The sequence below is a fragment of the Ovis canadensis genome, chromosome 14 (assembly GCF_042477335.2).
Source record: "Ovis canadensis isolate MfBH-ARS-UI-01 breed Bighorn chromosome 14, ARS-UI_OviCan_v2, whole genome shotgun sequence".
NCBI classification, from domain to species: Eukaryota; Metazoa; Chordata; class Mammalia; order Artiodactyla; family Bovidae; genus Ovis; species Ovis canadensis.
Genome location: NC_091258.1, coordinates 72,064,562 through 72,076,658, shown reverse-complemented (window position 1 = coordinate 72,076,658; position 12,097 = coordinate 72,064,562). Strand labels below are relative to the sequence as shown.

General features: G+C 39.1%; 2 pseudogenes; both read right to left on the bottom strand.

Moving 5' to 3' along the window:
• Positions 1-233: 233 nt before the first annotated feature.
• Positions 234-9,080, bottom strand: LOC138419607 (vomeronasal type-1 receptor 4-like; annotated as a pseudogene).
• Positions 9,081-10,535: 1,455 nt separating this feature from the next.
• On the bottom strand, positions 10,536-11,384 carry LOC138419185 (vomeronasal type-1 receptor 4-like; annotated as a pseudogene).
• Between the last annotated feature and the right edge of the window lie 713 nt (positions 11,385-12,097).

Below are 12,097 nucleotides of genomic sequence, written 5' to 3'. Positions count from 1 at the left end.
ATTCTTATTTAGGTTCCACTTCAAAAATCTCTTTGGACACTGAAAGTGAAGGAATGAATGAATTGGCAACTGTGCACTGTGGAAATACATACAATTCACATATATCACATAATAGTAGGGGATTTTCTTATTTCTTATCCAAGCAAAGTAGAGCCTGTGTACACTGGAGTCACAGCTCATGAGCAGAAAGGGACTGGCACTAGGGAAGCATGCTGCTATGATTACAGTCTTGTTCACAAGGAAACAGTTCGGATGATCAAAAAGAGCCACAACAAGTTGAAAAATGGAGAAAAGAGTCTAAAAATAGACAAAAGTGCTCACCAGGAGAAGGATGGTTTTGGTAGCTCTGGACTCAGGGAAGGACCTAGGGAAGGTGTTGGTCCCCTGAATGCATTGGATTCACTGCTTATGTCTGTACAAGATGAGAACCATGGAGCTGCCAGCCCAGAGCGTGAGCCCCGAACATAAAACATCAGGAAATAATAGCAACACTGCAGACAATGCCTCTCTGAGGGTTCTGTCATGATGAACAGTAGAATAGTATCCAAAATCTCTTTCCTCTGTGATGTTTTTGTCACTCCATTTGCCAGTTATATGGAAAGGAAAAATGACATTTACCAACATTTGCAGGATCCAACACAGGAAAAGAGAGAAAACCACGTACTTGGGAGCTATTACTTTCAGCACTGCACACCTGGAGTTCCAGGAACTGATTGTGATCACCTGAAAGACACTCAAGAGGCAGATGCTACTGATGGACACTCCCCTCCCCACTCTGCAGAAAGAAGAGAAGTTTGCAGCCAAAATCACTGCGCATATGCTTCCACCCAAACACTGCCATTGTCTGGGGGACCGCTTTACAGAGGAGGACCAAGGAGTTGGCCACAGTCAGGTGCTTAAGGATCAAATCTGTGAACTTTAACCTGGAGCCAGTGAAGTGAAGGATGATATGATGGCAAAGGAGTGAGAAATTTCCCAGGATTCCAGCTACCATCTGAGTTAAGATGATTATGCCTATTGCCAACTTGCTGCTGCCCAGTCTCTCAGTTCACAGAGAGATACTTGTCTTGTGAGTTAGAATGTCCTGCCTGGGAACATGAGGTGTGGGTTACATACACAGTGTCAGCTGGTATCTCATATTCTCCACTTAACATTAGTTCCCACTTGGAAACTAGCAGTTTATAAACAGTTGCATGTATGATATTTAAAGAGCTGCTGCTGCTAAGTCGCTTCAGTCATGTCCGACTCTGTGCGACCCCATAGACGGCAGCCCACCAGTCTCCCCCATCCCTGGGATTCTCCAGGCCAAGAACACTGGAGTGAGTTGCCATTTCCTTCTCCAATTTAAAGAGCACTAATACATAAAAGTAATCACTGCAGGCTCTACACGTAATCAGTTCTTCATTCTTCAAAATCTATGAGCCAGACACTTATTTGACCTTAATGATACAGGGAAGGGTAAGATAATCACAAAGCGGTTGAGTGTTTGTCAAAATCTACTGTTAGGACAGAGTGAGGACTTGAAACCCACTGGACTGGTAAAAAAAGTGCTTCGATCCCCTATTTTCTGCCAAAAAGTTAATTACCTGTGCTCATATAAATCCAGATTTATATTTAGCTTTTTTTGTCACAACTTGTTCTTTGATTTTAGACTGGTACTATTTTATAACTTCCATTATAAGAAGATTCCAGTTTTGTAAAGTTTTATTCTGGAGGGCACTAGGTGGTGTGACTGAGGCTTTGGCTGTCTTAGTATATGTGCATGCGCTGCTGCCGTAAGAATCTGGCGGAAACCTGCCCAAGACAAGGTAACGTCATGAAAATGAGAATGGCTCAGAATTAAGATGCAAACAGGAAGATCCTTTGCTTTTATTTGAGAAAAGCAGTGATAATAGCATGTATCCCAGAAATTGTTAAATAGTCACGTGTAATGCCATAAACTGTGGGACATAAAATACTCATGCATGATTAATTAGTGTAAGGAGTTACTAAATTATTTTCAGGTGATACAATTATCTATTTGTAATAGAAAATATGACAATGAATTAGGATTTGCAAATGATATTAACATACCAGAGATATATACAAATCAAAACCTGCAAGGCATGTATTTTTATGCATTTTATAAATGAAAACACCACATATTTAGATTGATATTAAGATACTTTTTAAATGGGCAGAAACGATATGATATATGACTGAGAGTTGCTCCCTGAAACTCAGCATTATTGTGTGAACTTTCCTTAACATTTCATAATATTGAGTGAAGACAGCCTCACTATAATCAGTGGACTCAGGATGTTTTCAGTGAGGACACAATTACTGTCTTCATTAACATCCAGAGTCAGAGAAAACATTTTCCTTCAAGCTGTTTCCATTTGGACACACTTTCTGCACAGGATAACATTTTTTGCAGACTCGTCATACTCTTTATTGCCACCTCGGAGTTATTATTGCTATACCTCGTATGGACTCTGCCTCTTAGACTGAAATAGAACATTGTTACCTGGCACCTTCCTGCTCCCAGGAGAGTGGGCTCCCTGATGGTCATTATACCCAGTATGTGTGTAGGAGGGGGGCAGCCAGACCCTGATATATAGGTTTGTGATGCTGTGTCTTCCCTGCTCCTCCCATCAGAGCTGCAATTATCATTTCACCTGCAGCAGCAATGGGAGTGCAGGCCTGGGATCTGAGAACATTTCTGGAAACTTTTCTCTCAGTTGTTAATTACTGGAAACAATTACAAGTTTCTAGTTAGCACCTTTAGGAGACTAAAGGAATGTTTCCAAAAGCCTTCTTATTTTCCCTGACCACTAATGGCAGACAGGGTCTTGCATAGAAGAGTATAAGAAATACTGAAATACACACATGATTGAGGTAACTACTTGGGTCTCTCTGGACTCTTCACTTCCATGAGATGTTTCTCAATAGTCCACTAATCTGAACCATCAGTTAAAGGGTAGGTGGAGAAATGGAATGAGTCCAATCACCTGGGAGGTAAATTCAAAGAGATAAAAGGGAAAGGAGGAACATGGGAGAACTCATTATATGAATCATTAGCACAAATAAAATCAATTAATTTAGACTCATTTTCACAATTTCATGGCAATTCTGAAGGAAATCTTGTCAGAAAATACACTTTATTATTATGTAATTCTGTTGGTGATAAGAATGGGATGCAGAATAAATGCATAGAAACGAAGAGAGGGTTCGAAAAGAGTAGCTCTTAAAATCATCTAGATCTGATGGCTCAATAGTCTGAGCAATTACTTAATTCAGGAGGATCAAACAGAGAGACTAAATAAAATACTACTAAAACCAGTAGATCAATGGGAAATCAAAAGAAAATCAGAAATTACATTGAAGCAAATAAAAACAGAAACTTTAAAACTCGAGAAATACAGCCATTAAAAACAATACATTTGAATCAGTTCTAATGAGATGGATGAAACTGGAGCCGATTATACAGAGTGAAGTAAGCCAGAAGGAAAAACACCAATACAGTATACTAACACATATATATGGAATTTAGAAAGATGGTAATGATAACCCTGTATGCGAGACAACAAAAGAGACACAGATGTATAGAACGGACTTTTGGACTCTGAGGGAGAGGGAGAGGGTGGGATGATTTTGGAGAATGGCATTGAAACATGTATACTATCATGTAAGAAACAAATCGCCAGTCTAGGTTCAATACAGGATACAGGATGCTTGGGGCTGGTGCACAGGGATATCCAGAGAGATGATATGGGTGGGAGGTGGGAAGGGGGTTCAGGTTGGGAACTCATGTACACCCGTGGCAGATTCATGTCAATGTATGGCAAAACCAATACAGTATTGTAAAGTAAAAGAAAGTAAAAATAAAAATTAAAAAATAAATAAACTAAAAATAAAGGAAGAAAAAATAATAAAAATTGAGAAATAGAAAAGGCAATTCTAAGAGAAACTGAGAACAATAAAAGCCTACATGAAGAAACAAGAAAAATTTCAAATAAACAACCTAACCCACCATCTAAAGAAATTATAAAAGGAGTTACATAAAATGTCAAAGATAGGAGACAGAGGAAATGATATAAATCAAAGAGCATTTTAAAAATCAGAAATTAAAACACCAACAGAACAAGTCAATGAAACCAAGAGATGGTTTTTTGAAAAGATACATACAGCTGATAAGCCTTTAGCTGGAGTTCATCAAAAAAGAGAGAGAGAGAGAGAGAGAGAGAGAGAGAGAGAGAGAGAGAGAGAGAGAGAGAGAGGAGAACCTGGAACTTCCCTGGTGGTGCTGCAGTTAAGACTCACCTCCTAGTGCAAGGGGTGCAGGTTTGATCCCTGGAAAGGGAGCCAAGATCCCACATCCCTTGTGGACAAAAAGCAAAATGTGAAACAGAAGCAATATTGTAACGGAATCAATAAATACTTTAAAAATGGTCCAAATAAAAAAAAAAAGAAAAAGAAATAGGTACATGTACTGTTTTGTATTAGGCTTTTCACATTTCTTATGTTGTTTGTGAATTTAAAGTTTGCATAATGTTGTGCAACACTCATTAGCATTGCTGTATGAGAATTTCATGTTAGGAATATCGAATAATGTCATGAGTCCACTATTATAAGGAGTGATTCTAGAAAAATGGAATTTAAGGGAGAGTTTTGCATTGGTTCCTGGGTTTTGGGAAATGGCTTTTGAATCTGAAGCCCTTCCGTTGTGACTCAGCTGGTAAAGAATCTGCCCGCAATGTGGAGACCTGGGTTCAATCCCTGGGTTGGGAAGATCCCCTTGAGAAGGGAAAGGGTAACCACTCCGGTATTCTGGCCTGGAGAATTCCATAGACTAAGTCCATGAGGTCACAAAGAGTTGGACACGACTGAGCTATTTTCACTTCACTTCACTTCGAATCTGATTAGAAGTGAAGACACTAATGAGTTCATTTCTATCAGTAAAGAGCATGGAGAGTCCATGCCCCATTTCAGCAGTACAGACTCCCAACACATCTGCATGGGATACACCCCATCACCTCTTAGATAAGTATCTGAGTGACTCTGCTTACAGTACTTTCGAACATTTGGGAGAAACTGATGAATGTATTAACATTGGCTGCTTGCTCCTAATGTTGCTGGACTAAGAGATGAGTAAAGAGTTTGAGCTCAGTGACTGGAATGCCCCATTCCAGCACCATATATAGAACCCCAGGGCTTCTATGTGTGCCCTGAAGGAGACCCTTACCCTCTCCCACCCCTTAGCTGAGATTGCTGAAAATCAAGCAGAGAATTGCATCCTCTTGTTATGTATTACAAAGGATAACTCAGGAGAAAAATTGTGGGGTTCACACAATTATGTATCGAGAATTATGTCAAGTTGGGTTTTTTAAAGAAGATTTTATTTTAGAATAGCTTTAGATTTTCCAAAATGGTGAGACTATACAGAGTCTCCTTATATTTCACATTCAATTGGTGACTCTGAAATCTTGTATGTGTCAAGTTGTTTAATTAATGAACAAATAGTAATTAATTTGTGCTAACTAAAGTCAATACTGTATTCATATTTTCTCAGTTTCTCTTTTATATCCATTTTCTTTTCCAAGAATTGATCCAGATACCAACTGTCACGTTGTAGTCATCACTCCCTAGTCTCCTCTTTGCTGTGACAATTAATCAGACATTCCTCAGGTTTAATGATGGTGACAGATTTCAGAAGCACTAGTCTTGTATTTTCTGGAATGACTTTAACTGAGATTAATGTGACATTTTTTTTGCATTTCTTTTCCATGGGGATGGTCTGGATCCCTGTCTCCTGTACAATGTCATGAACCGCCATCCATAGTTCATCAGGCACTCTATCAGATCTAGTCACTTAAATCTATTTCTTACATTCACTGTATAATCATAAGGGATTTTATTTAGGTCATACCTGAATGGTCTAGGGGTTTTCCCTACTTTCTTCAATTTAAGTCTGAATTTGGCAATAAGGAGTTCATGATCTGAGCCACAGTCAGCTCCCAGGCTTGTTTTTGCTGACTGTATAGAGCTTCTCCATCTTTAGCTGCAAAGAATATAAGCAGTCTGATTTTGGTGTTGACCATCTGGTGATGTCTTGGTCGTGAAAGATCTTTTTGTACAGTTCTTCTGTGTATTCTTGTCACCTCTTCTTAATATCTTCTGCTTCTGTTAGGCCCATATCATTTCTGTCCTTTATCGAGCCCATCTTTGCATGAAATGTTCCCTTGGTATCTCTAATTTTCTTGAAGAGATCTCTAGTCTTTCCCATTCTGTTGTCTTCCTCTATTTCTTTGCATTGATCGCTGAGGAAGGCTTTCTTTTCTCTTCTTGCTATTCTTTGGAACTCTGCATTCAGATGCTTGTATCTTTCCTTTTATCCTTCGCTTTTTGCTTCTCTTCTTTTCACAGCTATTATGACCAAGATAATCACAATGGTGTGATCACTCACCTAGAGCCAGACATCCTGGAATGTAAAGTCAAGTGGGCCTTAGAAAGCATCACTATGAACATAGCTAGTGGAGGTGATGGAATTTCAGTTGAGCTATTTCAAACCCTGAAAGATGATGCTGTAAAAGTGCTGCACTCGATATGTCAGCAAATTTGGAAAACTCAGCAGTGGCCACAGGACTGAAAAAGATCAGTTTTCATTCCAATCCCAAAGGAAGGCAATGCCAAAGAATGCTCAAACTATTGCACAATTGCACTCATCTCACACGCTAGTAAAGTAATACACAAAATTCTCCAAGCCAGGCTTCAGCAATACGTGAACTGTGAACTTCCACATGTTCAAGCTGGTTTTAGAAAAGGCAGAGGAAAAAACATCTATTTTTGCTTTATTGACTATGCCAAAGCCTTTGACTATGTGAATCCCAATAAATTGTGGAAAATTCTGAAAGAGATGGGAATACCAGACCACCTGACCTGCCTCTTGAGAAACCTATATGCAGGTCAGGAAGCAACAGTTAGAACTGGACATGGAACAACAGACTGGTTCCAATAGGAAAAGGGGTACATCAAGGCTGTATATCGTCACCCTGCTTATTTAACTTCTATGCAGAGTACATCATGAGAAACGCTGGACTGGAAGAAACACAAGCTGGAATCAAGATTGCCGGGAGAAATATCAATAACCTCAGATATGCAGATGACACCAGCCTTATGGCAGAAAGTGAAGAGGAACTAAAGAGCCTCTTGATGAAAGTGAAAGAGGAGAGTGAAAAAGTTGGCTTAAAGCTCAACATTCAGAAAACGAAGATCATGGCATCTGGTCCCATCACTTCATGGGAAATAGATGGGAAAACAGTGGAAACAGTGTCAGACTTTATTTTTTTGGGCTCCAAAATCACTGCAGATAGTGATTGCAGCCATGAAATTAAAAGACGCTTACTCCTTGGAAGGAAAGTTATAACCAACCTAACTAGCATATTAAAAAGCAGAGACATTACTTTGCTGACTAAGGTCCATCTAGTCAAAGCTATGGTTTTTCCAGTAGTCATGTATGGATGTGAGAGTTGGACTGTGAAGAATGCTGAGCACCAAAGAATTGATGCTTTTGAACTGTGGTGTTGGAGAAGACTCTTGAGAGTCCCTTGGACTGCACGGAGATCCAACCAGTCCATTCTAAAGGAGATCAGTCCTAGGATTTCTTTGGAAGGTATGATGCTAAAGCTGAAATTCCAGTACTTTGGCCACCTCATGCGAAGAGTTGACTCATTGGAAAAGACTCTGATGCTGGGAGGGATTGGGGGCAGGCAGAGAAGGGGACGACAGAGGATGAGATGGCTGGATGGCATCACTGATTCAATGGACGTGAGTTTGGGTGAACTCTGGGAGTTGGTGATGGACAGGGAGGCCTGGTGTGCTGCAATTCATGAGGTCGCCAAGAGTTGGACATGACTGAGCGACTGAACTGAACTGAACTGAATGTGACATTTCTTTCATGATTACACTTGGGTTCTGTGTTTTGGGGAGGAAGACCGCAGAGGTATAAGAGCCATTTTCATTTCATCATATCAAGGGTCCATACAACCAACATGACTTATCACAGTTGATATTAACCTGAGTCTCCAGGATGAGATAGGGGCCTCTGATTTGCTCATCAAATGTTACTTTTGTCCCTTTTCATGGTGAACTCATTGAAAGTAAGACACTATGCCACACTTAAGCATTTCCACTTTTTTCATATAAACTTTTAACACAATTATGGAAAATCTTTCTGAAAAGGAATTCTGTTTCCTCAAATACATTACTTATTCAATTGTATTTCATTTCAGTTTTCACTGGTACACATTAATTTCTATACTTTGAGTTATAACCCAAAATCACTTTCTTAAAAAATCAAATTGTCCAACTTGGTGATTGGCAGTTCTTTTAGGTGACTTCTGTGTGTCTCTGATATAGCCCATCATTATGGTTCTTCTTACTTCTTATTTAAATCATTTCCTGTTTTCTACTATTTAATATAGGATTCTCAAGGAAATATATATATATATCCTAGCCCCAGGTTCAGCCATTATTTCACAAAGCAACAGCTGCTCTTATTAGTGAATGGTGTGATGAACCACAGTATGCACTGTACGTGTGGTCATGGCCACTGGTGTCTGAAAGGTGGGGTTGTACACAGGTAGTCCAGGGGACAGAATATCCAGTCAAATATGATATTTCTCAAACTTTCAAGTCTGACAGAATTTACCCTCCTTGGATTTTACCTGCCTTGGACAGGTGAGTTGCTTCTTCTTTCTGATTTCCTGTTTTGAGAAAGAGGATATCCATCCTATTCAGTCACACCATTGGAATTTGGTAAGCATATTACATATCTGCTTTCAAAAAAAAAAAAAAAGAAGACAATGGAGGAAACAAGCTCTTTGATTTCAGACTATACTACAGAGCTACAGTCACCAAAATAGTATCAAACTGGCACAAAAATAGACACATAAATAATTGGAATAGAATAGAGAGGCCAGAAATAAACCCATGTGCTATTGGTCAATTAATCTATGGCAAATAAGCCCTACCACTGAGGGCTGGTGGACCTCCCTCTTGAGGATTTTCTCCTTCCAGGACCTTCTCTCCTCCCGTTCCATGCTTGTTATAAAGACCTTAATACACCTCCTTTGTGAATGAGCACGAAATAGACTAAATCTCACCACACAAACATGGATGGAATAATATATAATGGAGATATATATATATAATGGAGAAAACATAGTTTCTTCAAAAGTGATGCTGGGAAACTCGACAGCTATGTACACGTTAGACAATAAAATTATTTCAATATTTTGTGCACTTTAAATTTACATAATGCTATATATCAAATACATTTTAATTTTAAAAATCAGCTGACATAGTTCATCTATTGTTTTAAAAATATTGGAATATTCTTTTGTTTTTGTGTTTCTTTTTGGAAAGTACATTTCACTTCAATCTGGTCATTTCTGCATGAAAGTATTTAAATGTTTTAAATATGTTTGTTCCAAACAACATATTTCTAATAAGTACTACCACCTCTCTAGGCATGTTATCTATAAACTCATAATGGACTGCCAAAGTCTCTACTGAAGGAGATGGATTTTAAATTCCAACTCCTCACCAAGTCACTCTTTATTCTGTGAGGACATTAACTTGTTCTGTTTCATTAATGACTATTGCACATGCTAACCCACAGTCATGCATACCTTTCTCTATAAGTTCATGCCTGTATAACTTTAGGAAACTGAAGTTTTAGCAGACTGAAAACTACACACCTGAATATATGCAGATTGTTTCAAGACTTGAGTTTATTATCACATAAATTCTGAACTCATTTTCTGAAAGTATTAGAAAAATTAAATCATATAATTCTTTACAAGATAACTATATGTCATGACAATACTATTACAATGGTTTATTTTGAAGAAGATGCTCAGCATGTCATGTTTATGATTCTCTTGAGATTCAAAACTTTAGCTAGATCTCTGAGGAGAAGCCATAAAGAAAGTTGACCACTAAAGAACTGATAATTTGCACTGTGGTGTTGGAAAAACTCTAGAGTCCCTTGGACTGCAAGGAGATCCAACCAGTCAATTCTAAAGGAAATCAATCCTGAATATTCATTAGAAGGACTGATGCTGAAGCTCCAATACTTTGGCCACCTGATGAGAAGAAATGACTCATTAGAAAAGACCCTGAGGCTGGGAAAGATTTAAGGCAGGAAAAGTGGATGATAGAGGAAGAGATGGTTGTATGGTATCATCGACTCAATGGACATGAGTCTGAGCAAACTCCAGGAGATGTTAAAGGACAGGGAAGTCTGGCGTGTTGCAGTCCATGGGGCTGCAAAGAGTCAGACATGACTGAATGTCTGAACAACAACTGAGGTGAATTAATGAATGGTCAACTGTACACTTCAGAAATACACCCAATTCACACATTTCTCATAATAGTAGGGGACTTTGTATTCCTTATCCAGGCAAAATAGAGCCTGTGTACATTATAGTCACAGCTCATGAGCAGAAAGGGACTGACAGCTGGGACATACAAAGCCAAGATTACAGTGATGTTCACAAGGAACCAGCTGGGATAATCAAAAAGGCCATCATCAGTTGAAAAATGGAGGAAAGATTATAAAAGTAGACAAAAGTGCTCACCAGGAGAAGGATGGTTTTGGTAGCTCTGGTCTCAGGGGAGAATTTGGTGGGGCTATCGGTCCTACGAATGTGTTGGACACGATGCTTATGTCTGTACAGGATGAAAACCATGAAGCTGCTGGCCCAGAGCATGAGCCCCAAACATAGAACATCAGGGAGTGATAAATGCTGCAGACAATGACTGTTGGATTTTGTCAGGATGAATAGAAGAACGGTATCCAAAATCCTTCTTGTTTCGTTGTTTTTGTCATTCCATTTGCCATTTATATGTAGAGGAAAAATGAAATTTACCAGCATTTGCAGGATCCAATACAGGAAAATAGAGGGAACGATGTACTTAGGAGTTTTAACTTTCAGCGCTGCACACCTGGAGTTCCATGGACTGATCGTGATCACCTGAAAGACACTCAAGAGGCAGATGCTACCAATGGACACTCCCCTCTCCACTCTGTGCAAAAAGAAGAGAAGTTTGCAGCCAAAATCACTGCGGATATGCTTCCATCCAAACACTGCCATTGTCTGGGGGACACCTTTACAGAGGAGGACCAAGGAGTTGGCCACAATCAGGTGCTTAAGAATCAAATTCGTGGACCTTAACCTGGAGCCAGTGAAGTGAAGGATGATATGATGGCAAAGGAGTGAGAAATTCCCCGGGATTCCAAGCACCATCTGCATTAAGAAGATAACGCCTATTGTTAAATCAATACTGGCCATCCTCTCGGTTCACAGTCACTGATATTTGTCTTGTGAGTTAGAATGTCCTGCATGGGAACATGAGGTGTGGGTTAAACACATTATGTCAGCTGAAATCCAGTACTCTCCATTTACCCTTAGTTCCCACTAAGAAACCTTTACTTTATGTTCTTCAGTTACCAGCACTTTTAAACAGTTGCATATATGATATTTAAAGAGCATTACTATATAAAATTAAAAGCTGTAGGTTCTACACATGATCACTTCATTCTTCAACAATCTATGAGCCAGGTACTTATGTGACATTAATGATACAGAGGAGGGTGACATAAGCACAGAGAGGTTGAATATTTGTCAAAATCTGCTCTTGGACAGAGTGAGGACTTGAAACCCACTGGACTGGTAAAGATAGTTTATTGAACCCCGACTTTGCCAAAAAGTTAGTTAACTGTTCATATAATAATTCAGATATATATTTAGTTTTGTTTTCAGAACTTGTTCTTTGATATTTGACTGCTATTTCATAATTTTTATTAGAGGCAAGGCATTTTGTATTATAAATGAGGCTTCAGGTGTCTTAGTATATGTATATGTACTGCTGCCTGCCAGGAGAATATGGGAGGAGCCTGCCCCAGGACCAGGTAATGTCATGAAGATGAGGATGGCTCAGAATTAGGATGGGAACAGGAAGTCTTTTGCTTTTATTTCAGAAAAGCAGTTATAATGCAAGTATTCCAGAAACTGTTAAATAATCCCATATAAAGTCATTAACTTGGGACATA